Here is a 13,235-nt window from a genome sequence, read left to right as displayed (position 1 = left end):
TTACCTGTAGGCCTTTTGTGAACTTTATCCCAACTATGTTAGCATGCCTATTATTGTTTTCCTTGTTCAGTTCATATGTAGAGAGACATGATCGTGATTTTATATGTATAGCTGCTGAAATTCCTTGGAAACAAAAATTCACAGCAAACTCCCTATTCTCTGATTACTTCAATATCTCTGTCCCCTCTTCCACAATGGACCCTGAGCTTTACACACACAAATTTTATAGTACATGTATCAGTTCAAACTGCGCTTCAAAACTGTGTGTTGCATTGGCTATAGATTTCTGTAATTATTTTTATCTGTTGAAAAGAGAAGTTTCCTTGATGAAGGGTGAGAGCTAGTTTCAAAAATAGTTATATTAGTATAAAAGACAAAAAAAAAAAACTCCCAATACTAAAATTCTTGTTTTTAGATCAAATTAACATTTTATGCTATATAAGTAAAATATTTTAAGACAGTATTTATGGATTACAAAGGATTTTGATACTGTATTAAGTAAAAAAAGTTATGAAGATAAACCATTGTATATGAAATTATTTAATTTTCTATCACATATAAACTTGCACATATTGCATGTACATACATGTTTCAGAAAATGTGTCTTCAACTGGATGAAATGGTTGTCTTCTGTTGATAGAATTTCAAAAAATATCTTTATTTTCTTTTAGATTTCCTGATATTCTTAATTAATTTTTGTTCCAAAACTCCATAGAATGAAAATTGCAGGTAAGAAACAAGAAGATACAAGCAAAGATCTAGAAAAATCAACTAGGCTGTGGCTGGAGATTTCTCCTAGACTGGCTTGGTCTGAGTGTAGGACACAGTGCATTTGGAAGCAATTGCTGGAGATTGTGAGACAGTGAATCAGTCAGAAAAAAAATGTGAGTACATTCAGTTATTAATTTGACCAACAAAACTCAGCTCTTTGCAGGCATTCTGAGAACCAATGGACAATTTTGTCACTGAAGACTGAATATGTTGTAATCTTTCTCTTTCTCTACTAATTTCCATTCTTCATTGGGTCTAGTAACTCCACATTTAACATTCAGTTCTTATCTCTGTACCACAAAATGACCACAGATAACTAGTAGGAAATTTCATGGAGATAATAGGTCTCCCCCACAGCCTGGCAGTATGTCCACATCTTATCACTGCATATGTTATTTAAAAGGGTAAGCATTCTTGAATCAGAGAAGGAATGGTTAGGGTAAGAGATGATTCTACCTACCATTTATGCTCCTAGCTAATACACAGATTTTGGTAAGATCTGGCTCCCATGATCCCCATCTGTAAAATATCTAAAATGCTCACTACATTACTGTTCGCTGCCTTTCAAAGTTGAAACTTTAAAACAGATCCCATGGTGTGTCAGTATATATATATACATATATATATACACACACACACACACACTGTATACATGTATGTTTTGGGAAGATGAAAACAACTAAAAGCTGTGTTTCAAAATTTTTTGCCAACAGACCCAGTGTTACTGCAGGTCACTAGATTTATTAGAACTCCCCTCATTTCTATATTCTCTGTCAGTCGGCCTCTGTTGATTCAGGCCTCAAATGCTGGTGTTTTATTTCAAAGAAACCTAATTGTCATGGTTTGAATCAGAAGCTTCCACCGGCTCTTATATTTAAACTTCTGTTTGAAAATGTGGTTGCAAACTGGTGAAACATTTTGAAAGTCTTGGGAAATACTGTATTATAGGAAGAGATATGTAGCCTGGGGGTGGACTTTGAGGTTTCAAAAGGTTCATTCTCTCTGGTTCCTGCTTTTAGAGGAGGGTATATATAACCCTCAGGTACTGCTCAGGAGATATGCCTGCCTGCCTGCCTGCCTGCCTGCCTGCCTGCCTGCCTGCCTGCCTGCCTGCCTGCCTGCCTGCCTGCCTGCTGGCTGTAATTTCCCCTTCCCTTATAGTCATGGACTTACCCTCTGAAAGTATAAGGCCAAATAAACTCTTTTATCCATCAGAGACTATGCTCAAGATGCTTGATCCTAACATTAAAAATGTAGGCAAGACACTAACATTTAACATTTACTTCTATTTTATTAAATTATTTTATTTATTTACATTCCAAATGTTGCCCACCTTCATGGTCCTCATTCTAAGAGTTCTTCACCCCATTCCCCTCCCCTTTGCCTCTGAGAGGTGCTATCCCACCCACTGGTCCACCTATCTCCCCCACCTCACTCTCCCAGTATCCCCCTTTTCTGGGACATCACGTCTTTACAGAATTAAGCATATCTTCTCCTACTGAGGCCAGACAAGACAGCCCTCTGCTATGTATATGCCAGGGCCACAACCCAACACAATCTATGCTTTTCAGTTGGTGGCTTACTCTCTCAGAGTTCTGAGGATCTAGGTTTGTTGACACTGTTGTTCTTCCTATGAGGTTGCCATCCCCTTCAGCTCCTTCCATCTTTCCCCTAACTCTTCTATATGGGTCCTAGCCTAAGTCCAGTTGTTAGCTGTATCTGCATCTGTCTCAGTCAGCTGCTGGTAGAGCCTCTCAGAGAACAGCCATGCAAGGCTCTTATCTTCAAGTACAAGATGGCATCAGTAATAGTGTCAGGATTTGGTACCTGCACATAGGATGGATCCCAAATTTGGCCAGTCACTGGATAGCTTTTCTGTCAGTCTTTGCTCCAAATACTGAAGATTTCTAAATTATCCATGGGAAAATGAGTTCTTCTTAGGTATACTTTTGTTGTTATTGTTAATAATACAGCAAGGATTCTTCCTGAACAAAAAGGAAAAAGGAAAATGTGGAGGAAAGGAAGCAGGAATGAAGGTAGAGAAGGAAAGATGAGAGGAAAGAAGACAGGGGTTGGGGATGGAAATTGATCAGCAGTTTCTTTTGCATATTTATCTTGGATAGGAACTTAGTTACATTCTTAGCACCCACAAATACTGGACCACAACTAGTTATAATGCCTGATTCAGAGAGAGAGAGAAGGAAGGAAGGAAGGAAGGAAGGAAGGAAGGAAGGAAGGAAGGAAGGAAGGAAGGAAGGAAAGAAGGACGAGGAGGACGAGGAAGACGAGGAGGACGAATCCCAAAGATTCCAATTTTCTAAATTCTAGGAGCCTTGCACCTAGGCATAAATATAATAATTGCATTTGTTCCCTGTAGTGGAAGAGCTGGACCCACCATCATTTGAAAAAACGTTCAAATATCTTTCCTCTCTGTATATTGGAAGCCTTTCCCATCTCACCCTCAAGCTCTCTTTTACACATGCAGTCCCACTCACCAAGTTGAAGCACAGTTCATCTTTCAGGGCTGGCTGGCTGCCAGTGGTGCTTTGAACTGTGGAAAGTCTGAGAAGTGCTTCATAGTTGGTTTAACTATATATATAGAGAGAGCTGGGTTTGATACCAATAACTTTTGAGTGTGTATGTCAAGGCAACAAAGCTGCAGCACACAAAGAAAGAAAAATAATAGCAAAAGAAGTCCCCGTAGATTAGGAGTGCATAATCTGTGAAACACTGAGAATTTTCCTATTGTTTCTCCGTGAGTTACTCAGAGTGTCTGATTAATTAAGGTTCAGGACCGAAAAGTGAAACTGTCATCAAGCTGTCGTTCCTCTTGTGTGCTTTACAAATTGCTCCCATCAAGTGTCCCCATATTCCATCATCTCTCACTTCACTCCTCTAGGAGCTTTACACTTAAGGCTGTTACATTAGCCTGCAGTTCTCCTTTGGGAGGAGAACAATTAGGTGTAGGCTTCAATTTTGAAGTATTTATGAAAGCAAGCTTTCGTGTAGAATTAAAGAAGACCTGTGGCCATGTTTTTGAATTAATAGGTTTTTTTTCTTTTTCTTTTTCTCTTTATGGTCTTGGGGGAGTAGGGAGAAAGGAGGACATGAGAAAGGTAGGAACTGTAACCTTGCTCTATGTTAAATAATAAGCACGTATGGACTTTAATTAATTAGGATCATGTGTCTCCAGAAGCTGCTAACACAAGCAGCAGGAGCTCAGGCTTAGCTCTCTTCTCTCCAAAATCCCATCATCCACAGCCTCCACATTTGGTTGGTGCCCATTTCCTTCACCTAAATCATCCTTAAAATGAAAAAAAAAAAAAAAAACAAAGAAAAGAAAAGAAAAAAGAAACATCATAGATGTGTTTGAGTAGACAGGGTTTTGCCAATTCACCTAGAATAGTCATTTGCCTTTGGTACTTTAATAGAGCAAGAACAAATTTCATGAATTCAGGTTTAGATAGCATAGCACAATGTCAATTCAAAAGAGTGGGGATTTCTTAACATAAACTAAATAACAAAGGCAAGTTGTTTGTTATTCTCTGGTATACTTTAGTGTTGGGAATCTCTTCAAAGGTAAGAAGCGATCTGGTTGACTGTAAATTGAGAAGTTTCCTGGGCTGCTTTTGAAGCTGAGTTTCCTCTGGGTTACTTGTGTGTTGTCTCTGCAGTACAACACACATCTTTACTAGCTTATTTTCAGAGCATCAATGACTTTTTTTTTTACTTTGAATTCCTCTGGAATTTTCTGAAATTTTCTGATCCTTCTCTGTCTTTCTATGTGTGGATGGTTGGATAGAGGATATAGTGGATGATCAAATAATTCAGTTTTCATGACATGGATGGATTGCAATGTCTCCCTCCCTTGATTTATATATTCAATTTGAGATCCTTCTTCTGTTTCACAGCTTCAGCATTCAGCAATAGAGTATGTAAAAAGAATCAAGCTAAAGGGAGCACATAATAGTGGACTGTATTGTGAATTGCTTAACGTCTGAACAAACCATAGAAATTTGAATACAAGCATGTATAAAGAAAGCTGCTGCATATAACATAAGACAGTCAGGATAAGTCTTCCCTCATTGCAATCGAGCTACCACCTGATTTGGATGTTCCGACCCCCAGTCTTGTGGATAGTAAGTTTAGTCAAGGCTACCCAACTTGGATAGGTGCTTGCAATTACCTGGGAAATGATGCATTTAGGTATTGAGTCCCTAGATAACAAGGTGAAAGCTGTTTGTTGTTGTTGTTATTTGTTTACTTTTTGTTTTTTAATTTGGCTTTGTTTTTTTTTTTGTTGTTGTTTTGTTTTGTTTTTGATCTCTGGAGCAAACGGTCAGATACCAGGAAAAGAGTACAGGTAGAGAGATAAGGACTTCAAAGATAGATAAATTTATTGCAAAATAGTATTAGCCATGCTCTGTGACCCACACAAGTAATCCTATACTTGCAAGAGGGAATAATACTTCCCTACTTAGTACCAAGACAATTATGAATGCTTGACTTTCTCTAAACAAACAAAACCACAAAATAGTATTCTGGGACTATTAAAAATTTGAAGTACAGCAGAAAGTTACCATGAATGTGACTTGAATGGCATTAGCTTTAAAAAGCCAAAGTCTTGGAGCTGTGTCCTGTCTCCTCTGCTCCATTGTCTGGCCCAGAGCTCTGCCTGCACACTGAGAAGCTGTCAGCACAAAAAACAACCAGGTAAGTCATTAAGGCAAATCCTCTGCCTGCCAAGTCCCTCTCAAGCACACGCAACAGAGGTAAACTCATCCATTTCTCTGAGCTTCATTCTCCAGCCCACAGCTCTGCCTGCATTTTCAGAGGCCTGCCAGCACCAGGAGCAACCAGATATCTAAAGGCCACTTTATGAACATAAAACAAAAACAAAAACCAAGAACCTGGGGGGGGCAATATGGCACAACCAGACCTCAGATATCCTACAACAGCAAGCCCTGGATATCCTAACACGTCAGAAGCACAAGACCATGACCCTAAACCCAATGTTATGAAAATGACAGATGCCTTTAGAAAGGCGATAAATAAATCCCTTTAAGAAATACAGGATATATGATAGAACACGTGAAGGAAATAAATCAAACTGTTTTTGTCCTGAGCAGGACAAAGGAAGGGTATAAGGGACTTTCAGGATAGCATTTGAAATGTAAATGAATAAAATATCTAACAAAAAATGAAAAAAAAAAAAAACAGAGACGAAAGAAAGAAAACACAAACTGAAGAAATCCTGGAGATTAAAAAGTTAGGTAGGAGAGAGGAACTTCGGATGCACACCTCACCAAAAGAATTTAAAAAATGAGCCGGGCGTGGTGGCGCACGCCTTTAATCCCAGCACTCAGGAGGCAGAGGCAGGCGGATTTCTGAGTTAGAGGCCAGCCTGGTCTACAAAGTGAGTGCCAGGACAGCCAGGGCTACACAGAGAAACCCTGTCTCAAAAAAAAAAAAAAGAATTAAAAAAAATGGAAGAAAGAATCTTAGGGTTAGAAGATACCAGAGAAAAATTAATACATCAGTCAAAAAAAGCTAAATCTAAAACATATCTAACACAAAACATCTACGAGACTTAGGACACTATGAAAAGACCAAACCTAAGAATAATTGTTGGGGTACAATGTGTGAGAATGTGTCTGTTCATATTAATTTGTTAATTCTGTATCAGCGAAGAGTTAATGGCCCATTACTGGTCTCATATTTTGTAAATATTCTTTCTTCCTCACCTACCTAAGGCATTCTAGAATTGCATATGATTGGCTTTAATAAAGATCTAAAGGCTAAGTGCAGAAGTGGAGAGCTGAATGTCCAAACAGAGATAGGAACTCTGGGAGAAGACTACAAGCAGGAGATCATCAGTGGACATGGAGGTGGAATAGAGCAGTGCAGACAGTTAGACCTGGCCAGTTGTTGAGGTGTAGCCCATAATTAGTCAGGACTGAAAATTTGGAAGACTGCCCTGAAAACAACCAAAGTTTTAGAATGTTAGTAAGTCTTTGTTTCAGTATTTATATCACTAGCAGAACTGAAGAAGTCTGGTTATAACAGTAATAGAAGAAAGAGAAAATTCCCAGCTCAAAGGCTCAGAAAAATTTTTTCAACAAAGTCATAAAATAAAACTTATCAAACTTAAAGAAAGAGATGACTCTAAACATAGAAAAAGCTTATAGCATATGAGACAGATTGGACCAAAAAAGAAAACCCTCCTACCATATAATAATCAAAACACTAAATGTACATACAGAAAAAAAAAAAAAAGAAAGACTATGAAAACTACAAGAGAAAAAGGCCAATTAACTTGACAAAACATGTAGGAATTATACCTAACTTCTCAACATAGATGTTAAAAGTCAGAAGGGTCTGGGTTAATGCCTTATAGTCTCTAAGAGACCACATATACAAGTCCAGATTACTATACTCAACAAAACTTTTAATCACTGTAGATTGAGTAAACTAGATAATCTGTGATACAATCCATTTAAACAATATTGTCCACAAATCCATTCTTACAAAAGATATTAGAAGGAAAACTCAAACATGAGGAAGTTAACTACACCATAGAAAATATAGAAAAAATAATTTGACGCTAGCAACACAAAACGATACACACACACACACACACACACACACACACACACACACACACACATAAACAAACACCACCAGCACCATCAAATCTACAGGAATAATGATTAATAATTATTCCTCTTTAATACCTTTCAACATCAATGGACTCAATTCCTTAATAACAGCTCACAACCTATCAGTGTGAAAACACGATTTATCATTCTGCAGAGTAAAAGAAACACATCTCAACATAAAAAATAGGCATTACTTTAGAGTAAAGGGCTAGAAAAAAATTTCTGAGCAAATGGACTCCAAAAAACAGTCTTAAATAACCATTCTAATATATAATAAAACATTTAACCTGAATAGATGAAGGCATTCACTTCATATCAGGAGAGGGCTGTGTTGTAGATAGAGTGGGTATGGGAATAGAAGGGATGGAGAGGGGAAGGACAGAATTAGTTCTAGAAGAATTTGAAGAATCCAGGACATTTGAAACACACATTAATCTATAAGAGCCTCAAAGTGCCTATAATTGTAACCAGGCAAGACATCCAATGAAGTGATTGGAAAACCAATGCACCCACAAAACCTTAGACCCCAGAAATGCTGCCTAAAAGATATGTAGGAGTAGAAGGATGAAGCAGAATTTGAGGCATGGGCCAACCACTGACTGGCCCAGCTTTAGACCATTCCATGAGGGGGAGGCCACCCCCAACACTATTGCGGATATTTTGCTACACTTGCAGACAGAAACCTACCGTAAGTCTAGCCAATGGTGCTTCACCTACAACTGTTGGAAGTTGATGCAGAGATCCACAGCCAAACGCCTAGTAGAAGATGGGGAGGAAAGGTTGTGTGAACTAGTAGTTTCAAGAAAGCATACACTTTAAACTAACCTGAGCCCATGAGATGCTTTTGGATAATAAACTGCCAATCAGGGATCATGAATGTGCAGAACCTAAGCCTTCTGCACATATGTAGCAGTTGTGTAGCTGGGTCTTCATGTGGGACTCTTCAAATGGGAGTAGAGGCTGTTTCTATGTACACTGCCTGCTTTTGAGATTCTTTCCCCTAACTGGCCTGCCTTGACTAGCCTCAGAAGAAGAGGGTGTGCCGTGTATTGATGGAATTTGATGTGCAGGGGCTGGTTGATGTTCATGGGAGACCTCTCCTTTTCTGGAGAGGCAAAGTAGATGTGGGGGAGGCAAGAGGGAGTGACTGAGGGAAGAGGAGATGGGGAAGCTCAGATCTGAATACAGAGTGAAGTAAAAACTTATTCAATAAAAAAAATAAAGCCAAAGTCTTATTTCTAATATGCATTTATATCTAACTCACATGTATTTACGTATGGGTTCCAGAGGCCTATATTTCAAATATAACAACATTATCTTTATACACATTGAAACTCCGCCATAGTTGAGGCTCCTACTGTTTCCTATTCAGTAACTGGACCAACACTACACAAGGCAAGGATCATTGATTCGATCAATTTTTTTTTCTTTGGTTCTTTCTTTGAGATAACAGTATCAAATATCTTAGGATGGTTTGGAACTGATCGTGGAGGTGAGGCTAGGCTTTAATACTTGAACTTCTTGTTTCTAATAAATAATTGCTAGGATGCCAGGCATCATTCCTCCCCTTTCATTTTTACCATAAGTGGGACAAATCAGACAAGATCAGGTATAGTTAGGGGTTATCTTAGTCAGGGTTTATATTCCTGCAAAATCCATCATGACCAAGAAACAAGCTGGGGCTGAAAGGGTTTATTCAGCTTATACTTCCACATTGTTATTCATCATCAAAGAAAGTCAGGACAGGAGCTCACAGAGGTCAAAAACTTGGAGGCAGGGGCTGATGCAGAAGCCATGGAGGGTTGCTGCTTACTTTCTTATAGAAACCAGGACTACCAGCCGAGGGATAGCACCAGCCGCAATAGGCTGGGCCCTCCTCTCTTGATCACTAATTGAGAAAATGCCTTACAGCTGGATCTCATGGAGGCATTTCCTCAAGGGAAGTGCCTTTCTCTGTGATAACTCCAGCTTTTGTCAAGTTGACACACAAAATCAGCCAGTACAGGGGTGGAGAGAATATGAAAAGGAAGGTATAACAGAGATGGGAGAGTGGGTGGAAATCAACAAAAAGGAATTATTTAGACATGGATTTCCTCTGGGTTTTGTTTCTATTGAAATTATATTATTCTTTCTTCATTAAAGTCTCAAAAATATTCTACATCTCTCAAAATATTAATTAGATATACTTACCACAAAAAGTTTTAGACAGATCGACTAATATGTCCTTATTTAGAATGTTTGGATATTTGTGCATTCTGTTTCTTGATGTGTTATATAATTTTCAACAGAGAATAGTATCTTAATGCCTAAGAATTTATAAATTTTATCATTAATATGTTCATTGGGAAAACCTTAGACATTTAAAAATTAATACTATCTTAAGCATTTTTGGCAGCAGTATAATTTACTAAAGATACTTCTATATCTTATCCTTGGGAAAGAGACATAAGAAGCAGCCTTTAAGGTGGGGCATAAAGCCGAAGGGTAATCCTAGGGCACCCAGTTTTAGAAAAGTATGCTGACTGAAGAAGTTTCCATACAATACAAAGGGTTTGTATTGTATGGAAATTTACAGGCTTTGTTTTTTCCTTTTCCCTTACAGGTTTTGTTTTTTCCTTCTTGAATCTAATCAGGGCCCAATTAGAGAGGAGTACAAGGAGGTTGGGGACATTTCTTCTTGAAGGTAAGATGCTGCAGCTCTTTACTGCTCCTCCCAGCCTTCAGTTTAATTTCCTTCCAACACTGATAAATGCTGACTTCGGTTCTCAACCCACTTGCCAATACTGAAACAGCTTGAATGCTTTCAACTGTCATGTTAACTCAGCCAAACTGTCATTTGCTGAACCTTTGCAAATTCACTTTGTATTGAGCTGGTAACATCTGACTAATTCCTACTAATATTGCAGAGCTGCTATAACCACTTCTGCAGTGCACATTAGCCTTGTTTAACTGGTATCATAAATAATAAATTCAAACTGCTGGGAATTGGCTTGTATTCCATATTGCTTTTGGACGTGTTTTTGGAACCAGGTACATCATTTTACACTAATGACTCTGCTAAGCCCACAGGCTTTTGTCTGTTATTTTTATATCTCCAGAAAATATTTTAAACAAATAGTGCATAAGATGCTCTTATGCCATATCCTTAATCTTCAAAACTTATCGCTTGAAATTTAAACCAAAAAAATTAAAAACATGCAATTATGGAACAATTCTCTGGCAGGTCATGTGCATCAAGAACTGGGCTGATATTTCAAATCCTCTTCAACCTTCTCTCTCTCTCTCTCTCTCTCTCTCTCTCTCTCTCTCTCTCTCTCTCTCTCTCTCTGTGTGTGTGTGTGTGTGTGTGTGTGTGTGTGTGTGTGTTTTCCTTAGTGAGTATTGGAGTCTTGATGTCCAGGTTCAGAAAATTCACAGTTATTGTAAGAAACATAGTGAAGACAGAGATGAATAGAGACCACAAAAACAAATCACATCCAACCACTTGTCAACTCTAAAGTTATCTATTTAATGAACTGAAAGAAGTTCTGTTGACTTCTGCTTTGAGAATAAGCTGGGTGTAATTCTGCATATGCCCTGTAGAGGGACAGGAGAAATAAGGACCTATCCTCTGGAAATGGCTGTAGCATAAAAATAGTTAATGGTCATGGGGCTGGGCAACCGGGCCACCAGTGGCCAGAAGTTTCGGCCTTTGTGGATGCGAGCTGGGGACCACTATGGACCAAGATTAAAAGAGGAAATAAAATGAATCACGCCTGGGGAATGCTCTCTGGTGTGGTGGTCATCTCTAGCAAGGACTCAGTCCAGCACCAGGGAGTCTCTTTGACAAAAGAAGGGATCTGTAAACGTCCAGGTCAGTGGCAAAAGTGCGGGTGTGTTCGAAGTCTTTTACAGCTCTATGAAGCCGATTCAGATTATCAACAGCTCCATAGATGTGCTGAAGCCAGGAAAGATTCCCAGCGGCAAGACTGGGGTTCCCTTTCATCTTCCTCTGCTTGTGAAAGGCAGCAAGGTCCTGTATGAGACTTACCACAGCGTGTTTGTCAACATTCAGTACACACTGTGCTGTGACATGTGGCGGGCGGTCCCTGTTGGCCAACGACCTGACCTTGAATTCATCGTTCACTTTTCTCCTCAGAAGACGAAGTTGACCCCAAGTCCTGTTGACTTCACGATTACCCCAGAAACCTTGCAGAACGTCAAAGAATGAGCTTCAACTTCCCAAATTATTCATCAAAGGATATCTGAACTCCACTAACTGTGCTATCACATAGCCTCTGACGGGAGAGCTGGTGGTGGAACACTCAGATGTTGCTCTCTGGAGCATAGAGTTTCAGTTGGTCTGGGTTAGAGATCTGTGGGTGTGCAGAAGGCTAAGCATGCGATGTCACAGAGATTCAGAATATTCAAATCACTGATGGGCACATTTGTAGGAATCTTCCTGTCCCCTTATACAGGGTCTTCCCCAGACTGTTCACCTGTCCAATGCTGCAGACCACCAACTTCAAAGTGGAATTTGAGGCTAATATGGTGGTCCTTCTTCATGCTGACCACCTACCTCATCACTGAAAAGTTCTTGCTGAAACTCTGTCAGACATAGTCCAGTGGCAGGAAGGGGACAGCCAGAACGTCCATCCAGTCATCTGCTCACACGGGAACGTCACTCAGGCCACCTGCTCACAGGCATCACGCCAGCCGCATACATCTTCATGGTGTCTTCTCATGGTCTCAAAGCTTGTTCCCTATAGATGCCTTGCCTCAGCTCTTACGTCTGGAATGCAACAGGATTTCCTCATGTGTATTGCAAGATCACAGAAAATATTCCCAATGACTCCAGATGTGCCTGTTTCTTTATAGGTCCATTATGCAGCGTGTCTGCACTTTAAGATCGGCAGGCTAGTGAGACCATGGAGTCCGAAGGGAACCCATTTCCTTCTTGCCCAGCCTCCTGACAGCAGAGTCAGCAACCAGCAAGCTCTTTGATTGAGTCTGTCCAAGAAATGACAGTGACTTCATTGGAAAATTCAGAGCTCTTCCCTTCTTGACATCTTGATAATGTTTCACTAGAATTTCTACATTTTTATTTATTTATTTTTAGGGCACTGGAAAAAAACAACAACCATGACAACAACTAGTCCTTGCTCTCACAGATAGAGAATAGTGAATTGTGGCTGATCCCTGGAGTGTTTGCAGTGTGTGGTACTGGCACACACAGTTAATGCTGCCATATTCCCACAATGTATTGAAAGGCAAGGTGCTGGTATAAGGGGAAGAATGAATATTGGCTGCTGGTTATTAGGTAGGCTCTGAGTGACAGGACACCTAAGCTGAGGACAGAAGATGGTCTTGGTCTGTCCCTGACTCTCTGGGACATATGGCGTCAGCCTGTTTTCCTTTAGCCTCATACTATAACTCATACTATATGGAGAGTATGTTGCAATACTTTTCTTCCTTCCAGTCTTGCTGCTGTTCTGTTGGTCCACAGTTAATGAGCACACTGCACACCAGCTCACCTACCTTCACAGGTTTTTGGGGGTCAGGCCTAGGCAAAGCAGGCCCCAACTGACAGCTTCATGGCCACACTCCCACTGTACTGAACATCTGAGGGAAACTGAGGCACTGCTACTGGGACCTCACCAGAGAAACTGAGAAGACTTAGCTGAGTCACCTCACAGTGGGTTTCCAGAGAATGTATTTTTGCTTTGTTATACTTCTCCTTGATATATTTAAACAATCTAGTACCCCAAAATGTAGGCCATACTGTCTAGAGAGTCTGTAAGGAAAAGTCATCTCTGATTACATAAT

General features: G+C 39.7%; 1 pseudogene; it reads left to right on the top strand.

The window, feature by feature from the left end:
• Positions 1 to 11,140: 11,140 nt before the first annotated feature.
• LOC110306575 (vacuolar protein sorting-associated protein 26C pseudogene) lies at positions 11,141 to 12,030 on the top strand (annotated as a pseudogene).
• Positions 12,031 to 13,235: the final 1,205 nt, after the last annotated feature.

This window comes from Mus caroli, unplaced genomic scaffold (assembly GCF_978045245.1).
Source record: "Mus caroli unplaced genomic scaffold, Mus_caroli_1 scaffold_14, whole genome shotgun sequence".
Taxonomy (NCBI): Eukaryota; Metazoa; Chordata; class Mammalia; order Rodentia; family Muridae; genus Mus; species Mus caroli.
The sequence above is the reverse complement of the archived record's forward strand: the minus strand, read 5'-3'. Positions and strand labels throughout refer to the sequence as shown.